The sequence below is a fragment of the Heterodontus francisci genome, chromosome 21 (genome assembly GCF_036365525.1).
Source record: "Heterodontus francisci isolate sHetFra1 chromosome 21, sHetFra1.hap1, whole genome shotgun sequence".
NCBI classification, from domain to species: domain Eukaryota; kingdom Metazoa; phylum Chordata; class Chondrichthyes; order Heterodontiformes; family Heterodontidae; genus Heterodontus; species Heterodontus francisci.
This window is the reverse complement of record NC_090391.1, coordinates 80839130-80860560: the sequence shown is the minus strand read 5'-3', so window position 1 is coordinate 80860560 and position 21431 is coordinate 80839130.

The following is a 21431-nucleotide window of genomic DNA, read 5'->3' as shown; positions in this document are numbered from 1 at the left end:
TCCCCCACACCTCTTGCTCCCCTCCTGTGCAGCTGAGCCACCCATGGTGCCACAGACTTGGCGCTTGCCACGTTCCACTGAGAAATTATCTCCCCCAACAGTGTCCAAAGCGGAATATAGATATGGAGATGGAACAAGGGGACTGCTGCACTACCTGCATAGTTCTTCTGCTCTGCCTGGCGGTCACCCATTTCCTTTCTGCATGAGCAGCCTCTACCTGCGGTGTGACCACCTCCCTGTACGTGCTATCCACGATGATCTCAGCTTCACGGATGCTCCACTGTGTCGCCAGCCGCAGCTCCAGATCCAAAACGCGGATTTCGAGTAGCTGCAGCTGGAGACACTTCCTGCACACGTGTTTGCCCTGGACACTGGAAGTGTCATGCCTGACTTACCCTTAATTTATACTCTTAAATTACCCAACAATTAGATTATTTGCGCTAGGGACCTTGATTCCCTATAAAAACAACCTACCTATTATATTAAGAAAAAAAGAACTGTTGACCTTTCCCTTTACCTTTAGTTACCAACCCAGCTATTTGGAGTTATTCTCTAACAACTGTTACTCACCAACTGTTGAAGAAACTTTATTATCCAATATAATATTTAAAATGCTTCTTTTTTTTTCAAAAATCAACATTCCGTTTGATTCCACGACTTACCATGTTTTGTTTGTCTATTCATTGGATTCCTCCAATAATCATTCCTTTGCCTTTGTCTCAGCTGTTGTTGTACTTCTAAATCCCAGTGGTCATACTGGAATAGCTTCTCTCCTATTTGCTTGAGATATGTTAGGGTAAAACAGAAACTGGATTCTCTTATAACTCAAATGACTTATGGCAAGTTGCTGCACAATTGTTGCCTATTTGAAGATAAATGCTGCTCAACTGATTTTGCCCCACCTTAGCACATTTATATTGTAGATGGATGTTTAAATGTGAATTCAAGGAAAAGTTACGAGCCATTTACTAATCATATTATCATTCACAAAGTATGAAACTCACTAATTCCTTTCTTAATGTGCCCACTCATTAATTATTCCGAGCATTAAGTAACGTTCGTCATTTTAAAACACCATTCCAAGAATCTCCAATTCCCCAACAGGACAAAATCTGCCTCCTCCGTAGTCTCATTATTGTGTTTGACCACTATTTCTATTCTCTAGCTCATGCATGGTGTGATCTGCAAAAATTTTCCATGTTCTTCCCTTCTAAAATATAATAACACCGAATGACGACTGATGATGAAGAATGTTATTATCTGTTAAAACTTCATTGACACTCCTCAGATTGAAGACTGTGACCCCACCTGCAGATCACCTCACTCGATGACAGTCATTATCCTTTCACAGGAGTGCTGTTAATTCCTAAACTATTCTCATGTCAGTACATACAGTTAAAACAACAGATCATGTACGCGGTCTTGTTGTTTACTCAGATACCCCTTTACTCTTGATAGGAAATGCACCAAATTATTCTAATATAAAAGCAAAATACTGCGGATGCTGGAAATCTGAAACAAAAACAAGAAATGCTGGATTCACTCAGCAGGTCTGGCAGCATCTGTGGAAAGAGAAGCAGAGTTAACGTTTCGGGTCAGTGACCCTTCTTTGGAACTGACAAATATTAGAAAAGTCACCAAATTATTCTGTTTTGTCTTTGAATCTCGGTTTCCCAAATTCAAATAATGGTATCATCAGTTGACAATATCCTCGACTTGTATGCCTTAAAAAAAGGTTTTCCTCAACACTCAGCAACCACCAAGACAGTTTTTCCATTATCTTTTTATGAAGATTATATATGTTTAAAGCCCTTTAAACTCAGGTAAGTTTCCTTTTGAGTGCTTGGAACAGCAACTATATTAATTTATGTATTATTGATTTAAAGGTCATAAACAATTATTTCCATGTTTCGTGGTTTCAGCTGAATTTACCAGAGTCAGTAATGTCTACAGTTGTATGGAAGTTGACTGCAAATAATTAAAAAAAGCTTTCTCTAGGAAGATAATAAATAGAAACAAATGTATGAATGAATTAATGCCAATTCCGGACTTTTTAAAAAAGGCCAAACCTTCAGATCAAAACATTACCATGCTGTTATAAATGTTCCAAATGTTTTAAGGTGTTTGTTATGTTGCTAACGGAAAGGGTTATTCTACTAGTTTTTAAGTGGTGAAGCAAAGGCTCTCTGCATGTAATGACATCCCACCTCTCTTTTTAAAGGCAAAGGACAAAGAAACACATGTTCAAATAAATTCGAACCACTTTTGAATGAGAGAGAGTCCTGAAGGGATAACATGCTTTTTCCTTGAAAAAGCCGCTCTGAGACATCCTTGACCCATGCACCACGGAACAACACACAATTCTGGAGTCTCGTTTGCGGCCACAGAAACGCCTGTCTGCTCTCCTCATAATTGAGTCTCCCATCACTATGGATCTCCCAGTCTTTTTCCTGCTCTGCTCCACAGCAGAGCCATCTGTGGTGCCATGAACTTGGCTTTTGCTGCTTTCACTTAAGAGGCCATCCCCCCCCACCCCCCACCCCCACCTACGCCCGCCTCCCAACAGTATCCTATGCAGTATATCCGTTTTGAGAGAGGGATGGCCACAGGGGACTCCATTTCTAACTGCCTGCGCCGACTACTCCTCCTGGTGGACAGCCATCCCTTTTCTGCCTGTGCAGCCATTCCCTCGCAAAACGTGCTATCCACAGCTTCGACAGCACCGTGGTGCTCACTGGATACAGGGGTGCGGTGCTTGAGGATTGGATAATTCGTAACGTCGTACCTCTGATTGAAATGGGAGCGAAGGATAGACTGAATAATTACAGACCAGTCAGCCTAACCTCAGTAGTTGTCAAATTATTGGAATCTATTCAGAGGGACAGGATTAACTTGTCACTTAGAAAGACACAGGTTAATCAGGGATAGTCAGTATGGATTTGTTAAGGGAAGATCTTGTTTGAGCAACTTGATTACATTTTTTGAAGCAGTAGCAAGGAAGACAGATGAGGGTAGAGCAGCTGATGTGGTCAACATAGAATTTCGCAAAGCTTTTCACAAGGTTCCACATGGCAGACTGGTAAAAAAAATCCCCATGGGATTCGGAAAAATGCAGCAAGGTGGATACAAAATAGGCTTAGTGGCAGGAACCAAAGGGTCATTGTTGACGGGTGTCTTAATGACTGGAGGGCTCTTTCCACTGGTATTCAGTGGAGCTCAGTACTGGTTACCCTGCTCTTTGTGGTACATCTTAACGATTTGGACGTGAAGGTAGGGGGCATGATCAAGAAGTTTGCAGACCAGACGAAGATTAGCTGTTTGATAGATAGCAAGGAGGATAGCTGTAGGCTGTGGGAAGATATTGATGGTCTGGTCAGATGGGCACAAAAGTGGCAAATGGAATTCCAGCCAGAGAAATGCGAGCTGATGTATTTTGGGAGGCCAAACAAGGCAAAGAAGTACACGATAAATGAGAAAATACTGAGAAGTGTAGAGGAAGTGAGGGACCTGGGAGTCAATGTGCAGTGATCCCTGAAGGTAGCAGGACAGGTCGATAACGTGGTTCAGAAGGCATAGGGAATCCTTTCCTTTATTTGCTGTGAGATGGCTTGGCCATGTGAGCCGCATGGAAGATGGCAGGATCCCCAAAGACACATTGAACAGCGAGATCGCCACTGGTATCAGACCCACCGGCCGTCCATGCCTCCGCTTTAAAGAGGTCTGCCATCGCGACATGAAATCCTGTGACATTGATCACAAGTCCTGGGATTCAGTTGCCAGCGTTCGCCAGAGCTGGCGGGCAGGCATAAAGACGGGGCTAAAATGTGGCGAGTCGAAGAGACTTAGTAGTTGGCAGGAAAAAAGACAGAGGCGCAAGGGGAGAGCCAACTGTGCAACAGCCTCGACAAACAAATTTCTCTGCAGCACCTGTGGAAGAGCCTGTCACTCTAGAATTGGTATTTATAGCCACTCCAGGCGCTGCTTCACAAACCACTGACCACCTCCAGGCGCGTATGCATTGTCTCTTGAGATAAGGAGGCCAAAGAAGAAGATAAGATTAGCTGTGGTAGAGAATATAAGAACAGGGAGGCTATGCTGGAACGGTCAAACTCATTGGTTTGGCTACAACCTAAGTAGTGTGTGCAGTTCTGGTCACCTCATTAAAGAAAGGATGTAATTGCAGTGGAGAGGGGACAAAGCAAATTTATGAGGATGTTGCCAGGACTGGAAAAAGTGCAGGTAGGAGGAAAGATTAAATAGGCTGGGTTTAGTCTCCTTGGAACAGAGGAGGGTGAGGGGAGATCTGATTGAAATGTACAAAATCTTGAGGAGTCGGGATAGAACGGAGGTGAAGGATCTATTCACTTTAGCAGAGAGGTCAGGGACGAGGGGGAATAGCTTTAAACTGATTGCTAGAGAAATAGAGGAGAGATGAGGAAAAACTTTCTTCACCCAGAGGGTGGGAGGGATCTGGACCTCACTGCCTGAAAGGGTAGTTGAGGCAGAGATGCTCAACTCACTGAAAAGGAGACTGGATATGCACCTCCACTACCATGATCTGCAGGGCTATGAACCAAATGCTGGAAGGTCGGATTAGAATGGATGGATCCTTTTTCGGCTGGCACAGATACGATGGGTCAAAGTGGTCTCTTTCTGTGCCTTGGAAATCTCATGTTTCTATGAATCTGTGATTCTTCGAAGCTTAAAATACTAAATTATTCCTCTTTTCCGCTGACATTCGTTCTATGTTTTTGACCAATCTTTGACCTCGTAATTCAAATGACATCTTAGTCACAGGTCTTCCGGATCTATGTCTGGTTGTTGCGCTCAGGAATTCCCTTCCTTGAATGAAAAAAAGTTGGTCAGACTAATCAGAGCAAGATTCCACTCAACTTCACAGCTAGTCATTTCGTTTCAGCATTTTTCAACGGCTGGCCCCAAATTGCACCATTGCATATTTTGGGATTTTGAGGCTTGAAACAATTTTACTTAAAAATTCTCAGTTCTGAATTTTCAGTTTATTACAATGGGATCCTCAGTTGTGCCTGATCTAACAAGTTACAAATAACGGCTACTTATGAATCCCGAATAATTTTTTAAGCAAGATGTTATAAATACTTAACAAAAAGCACTGAAGGCAACATGGAAGTTTCGTATCCTTCAAGGCCAGGATTTCTTGAATGTTGCCACACACGCTTTGTCTTTGTTCCCCTGTCTCTGAATTGACATTACGTTGAACTGTGTTTCAGAATAATTACATCACAGACACCATTGTAAACTGTACCAGCAAAGACTCTGAGTTTCCATCTTTTGGGCTTCCGATTTCTTAATATTAAATACTTTGAATTCCCTCTTCCATTAGTTTAACGTGAGGTTCATCTGCTGTCTCCGCACCTCTGTAATTAGATTGGAGCATGCTAAAAGCTTGTCCATCGCTTATTTCCTCGGCTCCTAGAGTTAAAATTTCACTGTGTCAACAAGTAACACATCCTTGTAGATACAAAACAGTTGTACAAGCAATGTTTCATCTTCTTATCAACAATGTCAACTGTCATAGACAATTCACCTCAACCTTCCCAGGGTGCCAAAGCAATTAAGAATAAATGTGTCCAGTGGAATCTCTGGAAAAAATGTTGTTCTTAAATATAAATGTTTTCTTCTACAGATATATTTAATTGATCAAGTCAGTTAGCATACTTATTAAACTGCATGGTTCTTGTTTAATGATAGGTGTCATATCCAGTTCAAGCTTCTTTCACATCAGCTCCTTTAGGGAGAGCAATCACTCTCCTACTGACCCCTTTACGAAGTTCATCTCTTTCCCTTTGCTCACTGCTCATTATCTTTTCTGGTTCCTGCTAATTTACTTCCGATCCTCTCGCTCTCGAACCCCTCTTCCCGTCACTAACAGCTCTCGGCTTTGTCTTTACTCATACAGGCCATTTTCTTCTGGACCTCCAGCGGCCATCTCTTGTCCATGAACCACTGGATCTTTAAGCTGGTCTCAGTTGCTTTGTTTATTAATTAATTTAATAATTGATGGAACTGGATATTTCACTGCGCTCTTTAACTGCTGTCTGAACTCGGACTGAGTGGCTACATATATAAAAGTGTTTGTCCAGCAACTTAAATTCCGCAGCAAAGATGCGACATCTTCAAAGGTATAATCAGAATCATCATCTAAGAAATAACCTGCATCAAATATATATAAAATATACACCAGCCACAGAAATATGAAACTGCCAGATATGGTGAAGAGTAAAATCATAGACATCCTTCTTCTCTCCATTTCAGAGTCACTGTGATTATCTTTCTTGCTCTGACCCCTCAGTCTCTGACGAATTCGATTGGTCACTAAAATGTGTCTGAACGTCAGAGCGTTCAGCAAGAGAATTAAAATGAATGGCAATAATGGTGTTAAAGCTTTTTCAAACATTCTAAATCCAATCCATCGAGGTTCAGTAAAATACCTTGGCTTGTTAGAGCAGTGCCATTCTACATTGTAGATTATCCATTTCGGTTTAAATCTAAAGTAGATGGGAATATTTTTTAGACAGAGCAGAATGCCGGTAGTTGTTCGAACCACAGTCGCAGTTTTCCTGGTGCAATAGTTTCATTTCAGCTTCGGGCAACAAATGGCGACAAATCGATCAAATGTGAAAGGGCTTCTTGAAACAGTATGGAGATAGTCCAACTAGAGATGGGCCATTCTGGACCTCGTGTTGGGGAATGAGCCCAGACAGGTGGTCGAAGTTTCAGTGGGGGAACATTTCGGGAGCAGTGACCATAATTCCATAAGTTTTAAGGTACTTGTGGATCAGGAAAAGAGTAGTCCTCGGGTGAAGGTGCTAAATTTGGGGAAGGCGAATTGCAACAATATTAGGCAAGAACTGAGGAATTTTGATTGGGGGCGGTTGTTTGAGGGTAAATCAACATCTAACATGTGGGAGTCTTTCAAACGTCAGCTGATTAGAATCCAGGACCAGCATGTTCCTGTCAGGAAGAAAGACAAGTTTGGCAAGTTTCGAGAAGCTTGGCTAAGACGGGATATTGTAAGCCGAGTCAAAAAGAAAAAGGAAGCATTTGTGAGGGCTGGAAGGCTATGAACAGATGAAGCACTTGAGGAATATAAAGACAGTAGGAAGGAAATTAAGAAAGGAGTGAGGAGGGGTTAAAAGGGGTCATGAAAAGTCATTGGCAAACACGGTTAAGGAAAATCCCAAGGCTTTTTATACATATATAAAGAGCAAGAGAGTAACCAGGGAAAGGGTTGGCCCACTCAAGGACAGAGATGGGAATCTATGCGTGGAGCCAGAGGAAATGGGCGAGGTGCTAAATGAGTACTTTGCATCAGTATTCACCAAGGACAAGGACTTGGTGGATGATGAGCCTAGGGAAGGGATTGTAGATAGTCTCACTCATCTCATTATCAAAAAGGAGGAGGTGTTGGGTGTCTTGCAAAGCACTAACGTAGATTAGTCCCCAGGGCCGGATGGGATCTACCCCAGAATACTGAGGGAGGCAAGGGAAGAAACTTCTGGGGCCTTGACAGAAATCGTTGCATCCTCATTGGCTGCAGGTGAGGTCCCAGAGGACTGGAGAATAGCCAATGTTGTTTCTTTGTTAAGAAGGGTGGCAAGGATAATACAGGAAATTAGAGGCCGGTGAGCCTTACGTCAGTGGTAGGGAAACTATCAGACAATATTCTTCGGGACAGGATTTGCTCCCATTTGGAAACAAACGAACTTATTAGCCAGAGACAGCATGGTTTAGTGAAGGGGAGGTCGTGTCTTACTAATTTGGTTGAGTTTTTTGAGGAAGTGAAGAAGATGATTGATGATGGAAGGGCGGTGGATGTTGTCTATCTGGACTTTAGTAAAGCCTTTGACAAGGTCCCACATGGCAGACTGGTGCAAAACGTGAAGTCACACGGGATCAGAAGTGAGCTGGCAAGATGGATACAGAACTGGCTCAGGCACAGAAGTCAGAGGGTAACAGTGGATGGATGTTTTTCTGAATGGGGGGATGTGACTAGTGGTGTTCCACAGGGATCAGTGCTGGGACCTTTACTGTTTGTAGTATATATAACTGATTTGGAGAAAAATGTAGCTGGTCTGATTCGTAAGTTTGGGGACGACACAAAGGTTGGTGGAGTTGCGGATAATGATGAGGATTGTCAGAGGATACAGCAGGATATAGGTCGGATGGAGACTTGGATGGAGAAATGGCAGATTGCGTTTAATCCAGAAAAATGTGAGGTAATGCATTTTGGAAGGTCTAATGCAGGTGGGATGTATACAGTAAATGGCAGAACCCTTCGGAGTATTGACAGGCAGAGAGATCTGGACGTACAGGTCCACAGGTCACTGAAAGTGGAAACACAGGTGGATAAGGTAGTCAAGAAGGCTTTCGGCATGCTTGCCTTCATCGGTCGGGGCATAGAGTATTAAAATTGGCAAGTCATGTTGCAGCTGTACAGAACCTTAGTTCGGCCACACTTAGAATATTGCATGCTATTCTGGTCGCCACACTACCAGAAGGACGTGGAGGCTTTGGAGAGGGCACAGAGGAGGTTAACCAGGATGTTGCCTGGTCTGGAGGGCATTAGCTATGAGGAGAGGTTGGACAAACTCGGATTGTTTTCACTGGAACGACGGAGGTGGAGGGGCGACATGATAGAGGTTTACAAAGTTATGAGCGACATGGACAGAATGGATAGCCAGAAGTTTTTTCCCAGGGTGGAAGAGTCAGTTACTCGGGGACATAGGTTAAAGGTGCGAGGGGCAAAGTTTAGAGGGGATGTGCGAGGCAAGTTTTTTACACAGCGTTTGATGAGTGCCTGGAACTTGCTGCCAGGGGAGGTGGTGGAAGCAGATACGATAGCGACGTTTAAGGGACATCTTGACAAATATATGAATAGGAAGGGAATAGAGGGATATGGGCCCCGGAAGTGCAGAAGGTGTTAGTTTTGACAGGCGTCAAGATCCGCGCAGGCTTGGAGGGCCGAATGGCCTGTTCCTGTGCTGCACTGTTCTTTGTTCTTTGTTGTTCGTTGAAAGTGTTTGTGAACCAGACGGAACAGTCGATGGCTGCACGGATCAGGACAGAGATAGGGCTACACACAGAGGTGTGGACCAGGACATTTAATGGCAAATAAAGGTTATTGGTTCTCCGGAGTATGGTCTCAGTGATAATGACCAGTAGATCCGCCGTTGACATGGCCACCAGGTAGCGAGTGGTGCAGGTGGAGTGTCCACAATTTGCGTTGGACAGGATCACAATTGAGACTAAATTAACTGTGAAGGAGAGAAGGGAGAAGTGGTTGCAAATTCCTCAAAAAACTGAAAAACATTCTCCACTTCTCAACCCAGGCAGGAAGGATTTTAGCACCAAAAACCGTGTGGGTTGTGGTCGAGTCAGATCGGGTCCATGACACAAACCTGCCTCAAACACCAGCACTTCCAGATTTAACAAATCCCGGACGGGGTGAACAACTGCTCACCGGGCACTGGTCAACCAGTTCATTATCGCGATGAGGAGCCAAAAGACGAGTAGATTGAAGAACTTTACCCAGTCATCAACCACTCCCACTGCAGGAACCCATCCCGGACACGAATCACTCCCTGGCGTCGAAGACATTTATCTTTGATACGAATTAGTCCCTCGGATAGGAGGCACTCATACGTCTTGGGCCATTCCATCTGATGTATAAATGATTGAAATTGAGAAGGGAGTTTCGTGAGACAGTGCAAATATGATAAAAGCGCAGGCATTCATTTCTACAGAAATTCCATTAACATATTAGGGTGGCACAGTGGCGCAGTGGTTAGCACCGCAGCCTCGCAGCTCCAGGGACCCGGGTTCGATTCCGGGTACTGCCTGTGTGGAGTTCTCCCTGTGTGCGTTGATTTTCGCCGGGTGCTCCGCTTTCCTCCCACAAGCCAAAAGACTTGCAGGTTGATAGGTAAATTGGCAATTCTAGCATGTCACTTGTATAGGGAGGTGGGAGGGAAATATAGTAACAGGTGGGGATGTTTGGTACGAATATGGGATTAGTGTAGGATTAGTATAAATGGGTGTTTGATGTTCGGCACAGACTCGGTGGGCCGAAGGGCCTGTTTCAGTGCTGTATCTCTAATTTAAAAAATATGAGAAAGGCAGTGATTGAATACATAAATAATAATGTACTCTCTGGGCTACACATGATAAAAGTATCCAGGGTAACCAGCAGGTGCACATATTCTTTACAAAAAATACCATAACTGACAGATTATAATTATCGGGGTATGTTGTGGCTCTAATCTGTCGATAAGCGAAGAATGTGTGTCCAACCAATAGAGGCCTTTGAAATTCTATAGGGATTAGAGAAATAAAACGTGGACCTGATGTTTCCACCTTTGCTGGCGACCAGTTCAGTATTTCCTCAAAATAAGACGGTCATCAATAAATGCACGATGGAATTCAAGAAGGACCTATTTACTTGGAGTGCTGAGAACGTGGAATTGAGACGTCTTGTAATGGAAAAAAAATTACAAGAAGCGACAGGATTGGAAGGATATACAGATAGGATTAGATGATCTGGGATGAAGAGAGGCTCGTTCAGAGCAGGAAGACAGTCGTGATCTCGTTGTGCCGAATGTCCAGTTTCTGTGCTGTAACATCGTAACTTGTCTATTAAAAAGTCATAGTCATCAGTGTTTTTCGTAATATTGAAGTGGATTATTTATTATTGCAGTGCACTCATGACCAAACGCTTCTCAGGACCGTGCTTGGGAAGGAAATTAATCAGCACCTGATAGTGCTGTCAACAACTCTACTTAGAGTAAGAGTAAGATGGGGACCTGCATTGAATACAATGACAGATAGTCCTGAAAATACATGATCCCTAGTGTTACTTTGTCCACACCAGTTAGTCAGCCACAATCAGTGCAATTCTAGAGTGACAGAGACTCCCAGTTATACATGATTGCTGAGGTCAGGTGCTCCACTCCAGTTAGTGCACACACACTGTATAATTATACATTAACAGATAATTGCAGTAATCCTCACCCTTTGAGATTTTCCTCCTTTGAGCTCTGATTCTAACGAACACAACATTCCACATAATACAATAACTTTACAATGCAGTGTGCCTTGAGCTCGAAACAGTTGAGACAACAGATTAAATCTGCACAGATAATTCAGGAAATTAATGCACTGATATTATTGAATGTGCGTCTGTGTAACTGTAACCATTCAATCTCATGTAATATTATTATTCCCATGGTAATGGAAGAAACCAGCTCCTACACAGATTTGTAAACTTCATTGGTTAGAGATACTTACCAGGAACGCCAATGATAGCAAGGATCATACAGAATATTTTCCTCACCCATTGAATTGGTCGGTGAACTTTCTGCTTGGAGTGTTCGGTCTGTTCGTGCTGCAGGTAATATCTCTGAAATAAATTCTGAGGTGACACATTCCCAGTGCATTAACTTTATACCCTCCCGGATCTTCATGGGGATACTGAGGTTGCAAAATTGTTCAAACAGCTTTTCTGAATCTTTGAACAAACAGATTACGACAGTTGTGTTAATTCCCTGTTGATGGAAAATATTTTGCACTAAGATTGATTTGGACCCATCCCCATCCCCAGCCCCCTAGACTGGGTAAATCAGATCACAATAAGCAACTAATCATAACTGGAAGCTGTGTTAAACAGAAATCAAGGAATCCTACAAATATAATGAGTCCCATCTGTAGATCCCATGTTGTTTCAGTGAAGACCTTCACTCTGCATGACTATTCAGAAATTAAATTCCTAACGTCAGAGAAGTATCGAAGGCATGTTCGTCTACACTTTGGGTGCTCTCTTTCGCTGTACAATTCTCTTCAACAATTCATAAATTCAAAGAAAAATGGAACATAGAATGGTTGCAACACAGCATTTGGCCATTTAGTCTGTCTTGTCCGTGTCTGTTCCCTGAACGGGCAGATCAGCTAATCTGACTTCCACATCTCCACCTCACTGACCTGCACTGTTTTTCTCTTCAGATGTTTTTTCAGTTCGCTTCTGATTGAATCTGTATTCACCACACTATCAGGCAGCACATTTCATATCCTCAACACGTGCTGTGGAATCATACGTTTTCCCTTATGTCGCCACTGATTCGATTGCCAATGCCTTAAGCATGTCTCCTTTGGTTTTCGCCACGTCTGCCAATGAGAGCAGTTTCTCTGTGTCTACTCTGTTTAAACCGCCCGTGGGTTGGAACAACTATATCAATCTTTCTCTCAATTTGATTCTCTAATCTGTCGGTGTAAAACAACCGTCACACTTGGAAATTTTCTCTTGATCATTTTCTACACCCACTATGAAGCCCACACATTGTTCCTCAAGTTCCGTGCCTAGAACTGGGCACAATGTCAGGATTTTCAATATCGTTCTATCCCTCACATACTCTTAGCTACTGTGGTTCCCTTTTCCACCTCTTTATCCGATACATTGATGACTGGATTTGTGTCAAAACCTTCTTTCACATTGAGTTCGAAAATGTAATCACAATTGTATTGAAATATCTGTCCCTCCCTCACCTGAAAACGGTCCATCTGTGACCCTTCACTTCTCTTTCACGAATTCCCTCTCTCCATTTAAATGGACAGGTTCTGCATCAACATTTACTGTGATCCACCAACTCCCACAGATATGTTGACCACACTTCCTACAACTCCACTTTGCGTAAAGAGTAGCTTCCATTCTCTCAGCATCCTCATCGCCTTCTGTTTGTCCCAACGATGCCATCTTAAATACCAGAGCTTCTGGAGTCTCTTCATTTCACACTAACCGTGCATTTCTCACATTAGTTTTGCAGAGGCCTCAGCTTTATTTGTTCCATCACCCGGGTGACTGTCCTCACCTCCTTCCCTACCTTCCAGAACCATGATATTAATTCACTTATTCTCAATTTCCACTCCAACGCCTGCACCTTCAACACATCCTCCTCCTCTATATCCACCATGTCCACCTAAAACCGCGAACAAAATATCTTTGCTCATTCTTCCGTCACACCCATGATCTAGTTTCCCTGCCCGCAGCTTCTTTCTATTCAAGTGCAAGAGATGCAACAGCATTCCTCTCGCATTTGATGATAAGGTCTTTAGAAATAAAAGCAGGAGTAGGCCATTCAGCCCATGGATCATGTTCTGCCATTCAATACCATAATGGCTGAACTGAACATGGCTGTAATTCTAATTTCCTGCCAGACAACAATAAGTCTTCACTCCCTCGGAAATGGAAAGTCAGTCGAAACCAGCCTTGAATATGTTCAATGACTCAGCCTCCACTGCCTTCTGGGTAAGTTAATTCTAAATGCGATGGAAATTTCAAGAAAAGAAATTCCTCCTCATCTCCATTTTAATTGGGAGACCACCTATTCATAAACGGTGGAGAATGTGCACAGAGATCTATGGCTGTGGTTGATCATTGATCTGGGCGGGGAGTGGACAACGAAATTAATGTTAGGAATTGACAAAGTTCTTCAAATTGATTCACTGGAACCACTGCAAAAATGTGGAATTTGGCAAGAAGGCAGAGTTCAAGGGTATGCGTCCTTGACCAGATTAAGATCTGAGCTGTGGCATTCAGTATGCCTGTAGGTTGTGGTGGAAGGAATAGGGTCACTTGGTAAGGAGAGCAGTATTGAGATTGAGCGTCGAGGTAAAGAAGGCTGGATTATGGTTATGGAAGCAAAGTGTGAGAGCATCCAATATTTCAGAGGGGATCAACAGCAGGTTTCTGATCGCTTGGATACAAGGGGAGGTTGCTGATCTCCGAGCCGGCTAAGGCGCCAATGTGGGCTTAGCCTGAGGGAGCATGTTGAAGGCTCTTCCTTCTTGTTACTTGGTTGAGGGCATTTCTGGCAAGGCTTGTATTTGTTATTCATCTTTTGTTTGCCTTGAGAACGTGATGGAGAGCCACCTTCTTGAAACCCTAGGCTCCATATGCTTTTGGCATCCCCGCAGTGCAATTAGAAAGAAAGTTCCAGGATTTTAACCCAGCAACAGTGAAGAAATGGTGACGTCGTTCCAACTTAAGATGTGTTTGGCTTGGAGGGAACTTGCAGGTGTCCATGTTACCATGCGTCCACTCCCTTATCCTTTTAGGTGTGAGAGGTCGCGTGCTAGAAAGGAGCTTTCGAAGTAAATTTAGTAACTTGCTGCATTGTGATATTGTGTATGGTACACACGGCAGCCACTGTGTGCTGGTGGTGGAAGGGGTTAAGTGTTAATGTGGTGCATCAGATGTACATCAAGTGAGTACACTTGCTTGGATCTTACAGAGGCACTTGAGTTTTGTTGGAGGCGGCACAGATCCAGGAAAATGGAGAGCATTCCATTATTTCTGACTTATGCCTTGTAGATTGCGAACGTAAGAGTCAGTGGATGAGTTATTTGTTGCATAAATTCCAGCGTCTGATCTTTTCATGGAGCAACAATATTTATTTGGCTGGCAACATTAAATTTCTGATCAAAGGAAATGCCCAGGATGTTGATAATGTGGTAATTAGGGAGTGACCACGAGGATGAATATCAAGGGGAGGTGGTTAGTTTCTCACTGGTTGCACTCGGAAATTTCCTGGCAAATGTATGCTGTGATTTTAATGTCCTTTTATGAGCACAAGCCTGATGCAAACAATTAAAAAACTCTGGTGTTTATAGTTGGTAGCGAACGAGGAAAGGTTCAGCTTGTCTGTCATTCATCCAGAGTAAGTTTCTTCTCATCCTGGCTTTAATGTTTGACCGAATAATTGAAAGTGGCAAATTACAGATAGATGGAGGAAGTATAAACTGTCGTTGATCTATTTGCTGAATCAAGCCACGACCTTCATGATTGGCTGTGATAATATCTAAAAGATAAATTGTAATGATCAGGAAAACAAGGACAATACGCAGGGTTGTATCATATTTGGACAAGAGGAGGGGTGATTGGATCTGATACGGGCTCGTTTATTCCCCGTCAATACTTAGTTTACATGTTGTAAAGGGGAGGACACAATAGAGAGAGTTATGCTCTATCCATCGAACCATGGGGCTTGCAAAACCTGTTCTGGGGAATTAGATGAACCATCTCTTCCCACTATTTGGCGGTCCATCATAGCAACATGGAAATTGCGGTGGTGAATGTCGTGGTAATGGGAGGGCTATCGTTACCTTCTTGTTGATGGATCTGTAGCTTGAGGGTCCAGTTGGTAGGTGATTGAGAAAGCTGTTAACAGCACAGCTCTGGCTAAGAGTTCTGAATGTGATTGACAACAGATTGAATGAGTTCCATGGAAAGTAAGTAATATAATTCCCACCCCAGGAATTCATTGTATCTTCTGGGTTACCTAAACACAGCAACAAGAAATCTCTACCCCCGATGACTATGCCAGTTGGCTGTCAAGACAAAGCTGCCGCAGATTTCACATTCATGTCAAACAGAAATCAAACACACGGACTCTCTGGTGAATCAGATTCAATCCTTTGTAAATACAAACATTTTTCTCTTTCAATAATTTCGTTTCCGTTGTCGGGATGATCTATTACCCCCCTACATCCTACTTTTGCATTTTCTTTCCAAATATTTATGTGATTGTATGTTCAATTTTGCACAATATCAGGATGGATCAGTTCCGCAATTACTAACTTGACATTCAACAATCCCCCCAAAAAAATCTTCAAGGCAAATCTGACAACAAAAACATGTCCACCTCCTTCTGCCTCTGCCTCACGTGAATTGCAATTATTATTGCAGATTTTTACTTTGCGGTGAGTGGTTTCCTTATTGGTTTGAACTACCCTGAGGGAGGCACACATAGCCTCACAGAATATTTCGTTCACCTGCCCTGCACGGCCTGAAGTCAGGCAAATCCCTCGCCCTGACAGAGATCAACAAAGGAGCATGAAACATCCCAATTACAAGATCTGATCCTGGGAAGGCACAAATTGTAGGTCCATTATTTACCAAATTTGGTAAACATGAATCTGTCAAAGGACAAAGCAGGAGCCAGTCTTACTTTCCCACAGATTTATTCACAATAATCCAAACAGCATAAGTGCAGACAACATTTCCCATCTCCAGCCCAGCTCCCCCGTACCCCTCCCCTGGTGATAACTGGTTATTCCATATGTTCCCTGATCTTTCCACAATTAGTATCAGCTGCTCTTCATCATAAGTAGACCATGCAGCTATACATACTCAATTGACAAATCATTTGCAACATTGGCTCATTAGTAGCATTTTATTACCAGTCCATCAATGAGTCCATTATACTTTATCCTTTTTCTTGTGATTCTTGTTCGAATATACACACTACATGTGAGCATTTCAGCTCCTGTTTGAAGACCAGAAATGCTCTTCACATGTCCTGCATTGCATGAATGCACACCCTTTGGACACTTCATGCAACACTCAATACGAAATCAAACACTATAGCACTCACTCACACAGCCACATATACAAACACACTGAAGGAAAGTACAGTTGAAAAGAATCGTGCACTTTCAAAATTTATAAGCAAAATAATAGTTCATAATTTACATGGCTCGTTCTCGAAAAGACACATTGCAGACCGTATGAAAAAGACGTCTTCACTCCTGAAGTGCAGTTAAACAGCCGGTGTTACGTGCTGAAGTGGCTTTCAGGATTCTCTTGAAGGGATAGAATTTCTGCAGGCCACAAATTTGGTTGCTTTTCGTTTCGTTACGACGAGGTCACTTTGCAGTATTGGTGGATTCGAAATGGAACAGGCTTGGAATCCTCACCATGTTAGAGTCTCCAGTTATTAAGGCATAGATGTTGCTGCCCTTTCTGCTGCTGCTGTTGCATCTTTCTTCAGAGAGCACTTAAATGATAAAAATGAACCAACATGGTTACCATACCATGTGCATTATCACATTTCCCTTTCCCAAATATGGTGTTGGAATTAGGGTGATTATTCATTATCTGCATTATTGCTTGATTACAATCTTTGTTTCAGAAAGCCCCATTCAATTCAGGATTGCCTCTTGGATTGTCTCAGAATACGTGGAGTTGCCACTTCTTAGTCTGGAATGTATTATTTTGTCCGTGCGAGACAGTATGGCTGTTTAGAAATTCACTGATCAGGTCAGGTGACCTTTGGTGGCCATCATTTGCTGCTCGTATGATCCATTTTAAAAGAAAGAACAAAGAACAAAGAAAATTTCAGCACAGGAACAGGCCCTCGGCCCTCCAAGCCTACGCCGATCCAGATCCTCTCCCTAAACATGTCGCCTATTTTCCAAGGGTCTGTATCTGTTTGCTTCCTGCCCATTCATGTATCTGTCTAGATACATCTTAAGAAGACGCTATCGTGTTCGCATCTACCACCTCCGCTGGCAACGCGTTCCAGGCACCCACCACCCTCTGCGTAAAGAGCTTTCCACGAATATCCCCCCCTAAACTTTTCCCATCTCACTTTGAACTCGTAACCCCTTGTATTTGAATCCCCCACTCTGGGAAAAAGCTTCTTGCTATCCACCCTGTCTATACCTCTCATGATTTTGTACACCTCAATCAGGACCGCCCTCAACCTTCGCATTTCTAAAGAAAATAATCCTAATCTACTCAACCTCTCTTCATAGCTAGCGCCCTCCATAACAGGCAACATCCTGGTGAACCTCCTCTGCAGTCTCTCCAAAGCATCCACATCCTTTTGGTAATGTGGCGACCAGAACTGCACGCAGTATTAAAAATAAGGCCGAACCAAAGTCCTGTACAACTGTAACATGACCTGCCAACTCTTGTACTCAATACCCCGTCCAATGAAGGAAAGCATGCCGCATGACTTCTTGACCACTCTATTTACCAGCGTTGCCACCTTCAGGGAACAATGGACCTGAACACCCAAATCTCTCAGTACATCAATTTTCCCCAGGACTTTTCCATTTACTATATAGTTCACTCTTGAATTGGATCTTCCAAAATGCATCACCTCGGATTTACCCTGATTGAACTCCATCTGCCATTTTTCTGCCCAACTCTCCAATCTATCTATATTCTGCTGTATTCTCTGACAGTCCCCTTCACTATCTGCTACTCCACCAATCTTAGTGTCGTCTGCAAACTTGCTAATCAGACCACCTATCCTTTCCTCCAAATCATTTATGTATATCACAAGCAACAGTGGTCCCAGCACGGATCCCTGTGGAACACCACTGGTCACACGTCTCCATTTTGAGAAACTCCCTTCCACTGCTACTCTCTGTCTCCTGTTGCCCAGCCAGTTCTTTATCCATCTAGCTAGTACACCCTGGATCCCATGCGACTTCACTTTCTCCATCAGCCTATCATGGGGAACCTTATCAAACGCCTTACTGAAGTCCATGTATATGACATCTGCAGCCCTTCCCTCATCAATCAACGTTGTCACTTCCTCAAAGAATTCTATTAGTTTGTATGACATGACCTTCCCTGCACAGAACCATGTTGCCTGTCACTGATAAGCCCATTTTCTTCCAAATGGGAATAGATCCTATCCCTCAGTATCTTCTCCAGCAGCTTCCCTACCACTGACGTCAGGCTCACCGGTCTATAATTACCTGGATTATCCCTGCTACTCTTCTTAAACAAGGGGACAACATTAGCAATTCTCCAGTCCTCCGGGACCTCACCCTTGTTTAAGGATGCTGCAAATATATCTGTTAAGGCCACAGCTATTTCCTCTCTCACTTCCCTCAGTAACCTGGGATAGATCCCATCCGGACCTGGGGACTTGTCCACCTTAATGCCTTTTAGAATACTCAACACTTCCTCCCTCCTTATGCCGACTTGACCTAGAGTAATCAAACATCTGTCCCTAACCTCAACATCTGTCATGTCCCTCTCCTCGGTAAATACCGATGCAAAGTCCTCATTTAGAATCTCACCCATTTTCTCTGACTCCACGCATAACTTTCCTCCTTTGTCCTTGAGATCATTTACAAAATGCTGCACACTCAGTGAAGTTCTATGTTCAAATATATGAATTTGACATGGTTCGACTGGGCATGGCAATAATTGTGGAAGATGATATTAGTGCTCAAATATATTGAAAAAAAATGACAAAAATCCCATTGCACAGGTCCTCCAAAAAAGCAGGCTCCAGCAGTTATAGGACAGCTGACCAGTATCACTCGACTTGTGATGGTTCCTCTCCTCCTTTACTTGTGCACTTTACCAACATACATTCCACTGCAATGAGGAAAGAAGTGGGTGAACCCAGACAGTAGAGAGTGAGGTGGCAAGAAACCGGTGACCTGAAGCGAAATGGTCGCCGACCAAAACCATGACAACTTACATTAACAAAGCGCTGCACACATCCAAAGAGACTTCTCAGAAGACAAAATAGAGCAGGTTAAAACAGCGTGGCATCAAGAGCGAGTGGAAAAGTATAGAGAGTGCGAGATTGATAAGCACGTTGCAAGTGATATCGATTTCTGACGGGTTTTGAAGACAAGAAGAGAGTCGAAATGATGTAGTGCTGGAAGTCCCGATGCCCTGGTACAGGTTATTGGGAAACACCTGCTGACGGTACAGCAGAAACAGTGGTGCATAGCAAATACTGTTCGACAACAGATGACAAGGGAGTAGTGGAGTAAGTTCACAGTGATTTATAGCTTGGCAGATTGTTGTGATTGACAGGGTGTTACCTACAACAGGATTGTTAAGGTCGTCCAAGTTTCTTCAAATTATTTCAGTGGAGTAATGAGGACAACGGGATTTTAGTGGAACGGTACTGGACAGGGATTGGGGTATTAATCCTGGCCAGGAATTGAGCTGTGGCACTCGGGATACCTGCCGTTTAGGCTGTGCTCCTGATTTGGTCGTGGGTAGACAAAAACTTGAGTCGGAGACAGGGATAGTGGAATTGACCAGGTGCAGAGCCTAGTCATGTGACCATGTCTTACTGGCAGTTGGGTAACTTATGCTGGCTGCGGTTTGATTGGCTCCATGCTTTGAGATCAGATTTCCTCCCTGGTTACCATTCATGAGCTTTAGTGAACTTGGGCAGCAGCTGGTTCGGACAGCGGACACAGTGAGTATGATTCCTCCAAATAAATAGAAGAAAAAATACGAGCGCAGAATATGGGAGCTAGGTCAGGAGTGGGTTTGAACATTCAAATCAGTAGCTGATAAAGGCACGGATAATTTATCAGCAGCATTTGAGGTGAAACGGGGGCAGCGGAATGGGTCATTGCGATGGTGCAGGCTTGTGGTTGTAAGCTCATCTCGAGGTTACTATCTGACCAAGGTTGCAAAAAATAGGGTTCAGTCATCTACTGTTTCCAGGAAAAGGAATTCTGGCTAGAGAGTGAAGATTGTGGCAAGAAACAAAGGATATAGCTTCTGCCTTTCCAATATTTAGTTGAAGGACATTGTTGTTCACCCAGTACCAGATTTCTGACAAGCTGTGTGACAATCCACAGACAGCTGAGGAACGAGAGATGTGAGGGTGAGGTGGAGTTTGGTGTCTTAAGCACAAATATTGAAACTGACATTATCTTTCTGTTTGATGTCACTGGAAGACAGAATGTAAGTGAGAAATAGACCTTTAGGGATAAACAGGGACACTGCTGCAGAAATTGGAATATAATCCACTGATGTCGATATTCTGGCGATGATTATAATGATAAGAATGGGAACAGGCGATTGCAGTTCCAGACACGGTGTGGATGGTGGAGAGATTTGGAGGATTGACTGATCAACTCAGTCAATTGCTGCAGACAGGTCGAGAACTGAAGGAGGAAAAGTTGATGTTTATTTCAGTCACACAGGATGCCATTTGTGATTTTTAGAAGAGCTGATATGGTACTGTGGCAGTGACGGATGTCTGATTGGAGGACTTCAATTATGGAATTTTGGAAAAGATAGGCACAAAGTACGGAGGCAACATGAAAAGGCAAGAGCTTGGGATGAAAACTGAGTTTGGAAATGGACTTAAGAAAGGGTTATAAAATAAAAACTGAAAGTGCTGGAAATACTCAGCAGGTCCGGCTGCATTTGTGCAGAGAGCAACAGAGTTAACGTTTCAGGTCAGTGAGCTTTGATCAGAAATGGCAAAGGTTTGAAATGTGATAGGGTTTAAGCAAATAAAGCGGCGGTGGGGCAAAAGAGATCAAACTGGAAGGTGTGGATAGGCTAGAGGGTCACAGAGAATAACTGAGCAGGAAGTCATGAGGCAAAGGCAAAGAGAGTGTGTTCATGGCGTGGTTAAAGACAACACGTCAGTGCAGAGAGAGTGTTAAATGACTGAATAACAAAAGCTCCAGCCAAAAGCACAAACCTGAATAAACACAGTGGGCAGGAATATGTTGAAAAAATTGAATGATGAAACAAAGTAAAATAATACAAGTAAACATGAAAGATAAAGTTAAAAATTAAAAAAATGGGGGACCAGTCATGCTCTGAA